The sequence below is a fragment of the Triticum aestivum genome, chromosome 4D (genome assembly GCF_018294505.1).
Source record: "Triticum aestivum cultivar Chinese Spring chromosome 4D, IWGSC CS RefSeq v2.1, whole genome shotgun sequence".
Classification (NCBI taxonomy): domain Eukaryota; kingdom Viridiplantae; phylum Streptophyta; class Magnoliopsida; order Poales; family Poaceae; genus Triticum; species Triticum aestivum.
The window spans coordinates 503,756,070-503,762,915 of NC_057805.1; the positions used below are offsets into that span (position 1 = coordinate 503,756,070).

Consider the following 6,846-nt stretch of genomic DNA (forward strand, 5'->3'; position numbering starts at 1 on the left):
AGTCTTGGCTAAAATAGGAGTAATCTTCTCTGTAACCCAAAGCTGTGATGTCATCTTTGAAACTCTCTGTGAAGTGGTCATACATGTATGCTGGTGTGGTATTTGATTTACCCTTACTGTACTTCCATCAGGTTGTAGTCTGGCAGACAAGTACCATTTGCAAGGATTGCCACCACCATCATAACCTTTGCACCGAGCATAAAATTTCTTTCGATCAGTCCACATAGTCTTGGCATCAAACTCTTTTTTCACTGCATAGGTCCTGAAAGACATCCTAAACTCCTTCATGCTTGGCCACAACTTTCCCACCTCAATAACTGGGTTCTCTTTGTCATACAAACAAACCAACTCATTATCGTCTGCATCATCCACATCATCTGCAGCCTCTCTCATCAGCTCTTCTTCATCCTCATTTGCATTTCTAGGGCAAAGAATTGTCATCCTTCTCCTTATCTTTGTCATCAACTTGAATGCCAAACATTTCGGCCATATCAATGTCAGATATTGGTGTAATGACCAAATCTGTTTTTTCATTCAACTCTACTACATTCCAGTCAACAACAATCTTCCTAGCACCATGGGTTCCCTCCTCTCCATCTGCATCAATCCCTGTATCTTCAGCTACTACAGTCGGTTCAGTCAACAATGCCAACATCTTCTTTTGTGAAACCCACTCATTACCTTCCACCTGTGCAGCCATCTTTGATGGCACATAACCAACTCTGGAATGAGTTTGCAGATCAATTAGCTCAGCATAAAATGTTACTTATTTTCTTGCCCACCCTTCTTGCTGATCAATTTCAGCAACCATGGATTCTCCATCTTCAATTCTCACATATTCACCATTATAGTTATCGAAACGTTGCAGAGATACCTCTTGTTCTGGACCCCAAACAATACTCTCCCCAATTCTCTCCACCAAATTGCCCACGGCCTTCTCCTTCATGCTCTCTAATTCCTGGGGATCAACATCTGCAAATTCGACATCCAACCTCACGGTGGTATCTCTATCAATGTCTTGGACACTGCCATCACTGAGCTTGTCTTTACAGGGAAAAAATTTAACTATAATTGCGAATGTGGTGGCAGAACCTGAACCTCCCCTGTTTTGTCAATGGCAGGCAGCGGCTGCAGTGTAAGCGACAGTCACTACCAAATCGAGTTCGATAACAGCTAAAATAGAAAAGAGGGCCAAGTGCCCGTACAAGCCAGACACAAAGTCGGATCATCCCTAGACTATTGCCAGACCATACCCAAGTCAGACACAAGCCAGACTATCTGACTATGGGTACTGTGGCTTATTCCTACATTCACCCACTAAGCCATGGCTCAGAGGAGTCCGTCGTCTTCGACTCCGACAACGTCCGCCAGCAGCGCGCGCTCCGCCGCCGGCTCCCTCCGCAGCTTGGGGCAGTCCCTCTTGAAGTTGCTGCGCTCACCGCACTTGTAGCAGCGCCCGCGTCGGTTGCCGCCGTTGTCCGACGCCACGCTCCGCCCGTCGTCGTCGTCCCGAGCGCCGCCCTGCTGCCGGTCCCGCGCCCGCCACTGCGCCATGGTCAGCATCAGCTGGTCGCCGCCATGATCGCCGCCGTCTTGTCCGCGGCGCCGAACCCGCTCGTTGAACGCGCGCAGCCGCCCCTGCGCCTTGTCGAACGCCATGGTCGTCACATCGCAGAATTGCTCGATGCCGGCGACGACGGGGAACAACCGATCCGGGACGGTGTCCAACAGCTTCTTGACGAGCGGCGCGTCGCCCAGCGTCTCCCCGAGGTTCGCGTACCTCGCCGTCATGCCCGCCAGCCTACCGGCGTACGCGTCCAACGCCTCACCATCCGCCATCTTCAGGCGGTCGAACTCCTCACGCAGCGTCGCCAGCCTCGCCGCGCGGACTCGATCGGCGCCGATGAATCTCACCTTCAAGGAGTCCCATACCTCCCTAGCGGTGGGCTTCGTCGCCACCGAGAGCAGCACATCCTCCGTAGCGCTCCGAGCAGCAACGCGCGCACCGTCTTGTCCTTCCTGGCGTTCACCGCCGTGTCGCCCGGTGCCACCGCCTCCCACACGGTGTGGACGTCGAGGATCACCTGCGCCATGATTGCCCACACGGTGTAGTTGTCCTGCGTGAGCATCGGCATCACCATCGACGCCGATCCGCCCGCGCCTCCACCGTGTGGCACGATCGCCATTGCCGCCGGCGAGCTCTCGAACCGAAGCTCTGATGCCAAATGTTGGGGCCGCGGCCTTCCTCTTCCCCTCTCTCTCGCTACACCTTCCTCTCTCTCTCACTGACACAACGAAGAAGAAGGACACCAGACACAAGTGTTTTTCCCGGAGCCCGAACTCCACCCGCCGCACGTACGGCGTCTTTTGCTTGAGCACGAACTCAATCCACACAGCGAGCTACAACGGCGGAGGGAGCTGGCTTTATACCCGCGCGCTTGGACACGCTACGCCACGCTCCCACGCTCTACACGCACCCCCCACATCCCGCGCTCCCGGCGCTCGTGTACCCGACGCGCTCGCACGTAGTCGTCACGGCCCGAGTCCAGCGCCTTGACGCGGTCACTCCCCCGCTCGTCTCGCCCACACGCAACGGCCCGAGCGCTCGTACGCAACGGACACACACGCACACACACCTACAGGCACGCACACACGCACCCGAGTCTGCCACGGCCGGACCCGACGCGCCCCGAGCGCACACACGCACGCGTACAAGCCAGACATAAAGTCGGATCATCCCCAGACTATTGCCAGACCATACCCAAGTCAGACACAAGCCAGACTATCTGACTATGGGTACCGTGGCTTATTCCTACAAAGCGCATAGTGGGGAGCCCGGGGACATGGAGCGGCATGGCGCTGCGCCTGTCGCAGTGCTTCTTCGCCGCCGCATCTTCCCTTGCCATGTGCTCCGCTTTCGGCTTCTCCAACTACAGCGCCTACTTGTAATTTCATTCTCCCGCAGATGCTTCCTCTGTTCTTTCTTCCCCCATTGTGTGTTTTCTTGCAAATTCGTGAGCAAATCACTCAAGTAGCGACCATATAACTATGTTTCAGTTTGGGTCTTTCAAGGTTGTTAGGTTGCCTGCGTTTTTCTCTTTCTTTCAGGAGTAATTTTTGCAGGAGTAATCTAGGGAATTTACATGAACTTAAGTGTTCTTTTCCATAACAAGAGTGTGCTTGTCTAATATGTGCGCTGCAGCATTTTAGTTTTCCAGTGAATCATGATTGTTAGTGTCAAATCTCCTGTTGCCGTCCAATATTCAAGTTGAATATCCCCAAAGATTATATGTCACACAACCAGGCATGTGCACTTATTGAGGACTTACACAAGTCAGGAAACATGCAGGTTGGGCCATCCTTCATTCAATACCTACTCCCATAAAAAAAGAAAATTGTGCAAGTTAGGTTCTATGTGTCAGCGTGTGACATGCCTTGACTGTTGTACGTGTGCCGGTGTGCGCCAATGATGTATCTTTTTCATATCATTGAGACTATGAACTGCATAAAGTCTTAAATGTCTTGATTACTCTCGGAATTGCTTGGGCAGGAGATTAAGTGTGTTCTGTTGACATCAACTAACGAGTATATTATGGTCTCTTTTTTTCAGTTACATGAATCTAGTGTTGATCGTGCAGCTTTTGTGGAGTTTGTACTTGGCCTGTCAGGATATATTTTCTCTGAGGAATAACAGGGATCTTCATGTCCCGGATTTCTATTGTTCATTGTTATCATTGATTGGGTAAGTCGTGCACTTTGTCACTGCTATTGTCCATGCAACTATGCCTGGATTAACTGAAGGCATGCACTGAAACAACTGAACCCAGTTTTTTTAACAACATTAGTTAGTTCTTATGAAAAGTGAAATTCAGGATAATTGCAACGCATGCTTCTCTATTGGCTAAGCTCTTGTTTTGCCTCCCTGTATGAGAATAAGACAGCCTTAAATAGACTTGCTGTTACGGGTGCTCGGTCGAACTTTGGTGACGAATTATCCACTTGTGAATGCATTACAGGGGACAAACACTGTTGCCAAAAACAACCCCTCCCTCCCGCGGCGCTCCCGCGAGCGCCCGGGGGGAAACCCTAGCGCCGCCTCCAGCCCCTCCTTCCTCGAGCCTTCCACCCCTCGCCGCCGCCTTGACGTACTTGCGGGCAAAGCCCGGCCAGTGCTGGCGGCGGCGGGGCCCTTTCCTTCCCCCTCTCGGTCCGGCAGGCGCGGGCTTCCGGGTCGGGCGGCGGCGCGGCGGCGTGGCGGCAGCAGCTGGCGGCGGCGACGCGAGTTGTGGGCGGCGGCGTGAAGGGGCTGCAGCGGAGGTGGTGCACGGAGGGCTCCGGCGGCGGCGTTCGGCCAGATCTGGGACCTGCCGGCGAGGGCCGCGGACGGCGTGGGCTGCGGGCGTCCGCCCCTACCGTAGCTCGGCTGGTGGTGGTTGAGGCGCAGCGGCGGTGGCCGGTGGGCGTGCTGGTCGGGATTCAGTCGTCCCGACGGCTGGACGACGACGGCAAGGCAGATGGGCTCTCCGGTGAGTATTCTTGGCGTTCGGCGGCTGTACTTGGGGTCCCTCTTGCCGGTGGTCGGGTCTGCGTCAGTGGCCTTGCGCCGTGCTGCGTCGGCCGCCGAGGTGGGGCGGCACAGGGGTGTGTTCGGTGGGGAGGCTGGCTGGAGGGATGGGTGGCGCCGACTTGCTCGGGTCCCCGTCACTGGCACAGGGGTGTGCCGGTCCGGATGCGTCCGCTCCCCCACCTCCCCCTTTTTCCGGCCGCGTGTTGGCTGTCGCAGCTCCGGTGATGTTCAAGGCAGGATGTATGCTGCGGTTCGTCGGTCAGTGGTGTTCCTTTGGTGCAAAGTTGATCTCTTTGGATGGTCTCGGGGGTGTCTGGATGTTGGGCGGCGGCCCTGGCGGCGGGAGGCGTGGCGTTCGGGGGCGGAACCTGCGTCTCAGGTGCGGACGAGCAGCCATGGCTTCGCGGGGGACGTGGCTGCGGGTGGTTGGCGGAGCAGGGGTGTGTCGGCGGGGTGCGAGCACCGGGGTTCATCACTTGCCCAGTTTCTGGCCGTCGGTGGCGGCGTCCGTGGACGTCGTATCCTTCTTGAAGGCTCCGTCGCGGTGCTCCCACCCCCTACGTCGCTCCGGGTGAAAACTTGATCTGCGGATCGGACGGTGGCGGCTATCCGTGGTCGTACCCTTCTGGGAGGCACCGTCTTAGAGTCCTTGCTTCGTCATGGTCCATCTCACCCCCTCGGTGGCTCCAAGTGGTTCTTCGTAGCTCATATTATGTTTGCTTGGTTGTGTCCGGGTGGTGTGATGGTGCTCGGCACCTTTGTATCTAGCCTTGGGTGTGTTCGGTGTGTGTCGTGGTGGCGTGTGTTTGTTTGCCTCGCTCAGATGTATGTGATGTTGTTTGCTTTATAATATAAAGCGGGGGAAACCCTTTTTCGGTAATGCATTACAGGTCATGGCGATTCTCATGTTCTCTGGATTCTGTGCCTCTGCCAGCGTGACGATTTTCTTCATGAAGGATATGAACTTCTGCACGGAATACCGGCGTCTAGACTGCAGTCAGTTCACACTTTCAGTCACTCTGGCGTTCTTTACATGGTTGTTGCAAGCTGCGTCTTCTTTCTCCGGGTTCTGGCTACTGGTTTCCTTCTTCTAGTGATCTCTCTCACGCTCTCACAAGCACCATCATGTCGTGCTGAATGTCCTCGGGCACATATCATACATCACTTGTTACATAGGTTGTCTGTTTGATTGATAGCTCATCTTCAGTTTAGGTGTTGGTTATCAGTGCCTTGAGGTGGAACAATTACTATTTACATGATATGGGACCATTAATATGAAGTGTAAAATTATTTTTTTTGAAAAGGGGAGCTTCCTGGTCTCTGCATCAGAATGATGCATACGGCCACATTTATTATAAAGCAAATAAGTCTAACAGAGGTCTTGAAGTCTCAAACAAAAGAACAAAAGATGCTCACAAAGAGCAGAAGAGTAAAAGTAAAGCCATAACCGGCTGGCATAAAAAAGATAGGAAAACTAATTGCCTATTCTATTACATGACCGCCATCCAAACCGGTTGAAAAGTGTTACCATCTCCCATCGGATAGATCCAGTAACCAAACGCTCCCTGGCCTCCGTCGGAGTGAGTAGCGATCACATACAGATCAACGCAGTGGCTCGGAAGATAACCTGCAAAAAATGAGTATTTGTTGTTCTGTTAAAGACCAAATCATTTCTGCAGTTCCAGACTGCCCATAATAAAGCACATACTCCTACACGAATGTGTCTCGCTGTTTCGGAATCTATCCCGTCGAGCCACATCCCAGATAACGTGTTAATATTATTCGGAGGAGTAATATTAAAGGCTATGTGAACCATCCGCCATAATTTTTTTGCCAACAGGCAATCAAGAAAGAGGTGTTTGCTGGATTCACCCCGATCACAAAACTACATCTTGTAGATCCAGTCCAGTTGCGTTTGGCCAAGTTGTCCTTAGTTAAAATGACTTGTTTGTATACAAACCACATAAACACTTTAACTCTCAAAGGTACTTTGACATGCCAAACATGTTTCGAACTAGGAATAGAGCTAGAGTTGATAACATCTAGATACATGGATTTAACCGTAAACTCTCCATTCCTAGTTAGCTTACAGCACAACTTATCGGGTCGTTGAGAAAGCTGAACATCCATCAGTCGTCTCACAAGATCACTAGTAGAAAATTGGGCTTTGGTCACAGGGCAATATTCACATTAGTCCCGGTTCAGTCACGAACCGGGACTAATGTGAGCATTGGTCCCGGTTCGTGCGGCCAGGGGCCTGCCGGGCCTCGTGGGGGCAC

At 53.0% G+C, this 6,846-nt stretch overlaps 1 pseudogene; it reads left to right on the forward strand.

Annotated features, from left to right (window-relative positions):
- Window positions 1-2,091: 2,091 nt before the first annotated feature.
- On the forward strand, window positions 2,092-5,661 carry LOC123097173 (CASP-like protein 5B3; annotated as a pseudogene).
- The last annotated feature ends 1,185 nt before the right edge of the window (window positions 5,662-6,846 follow it).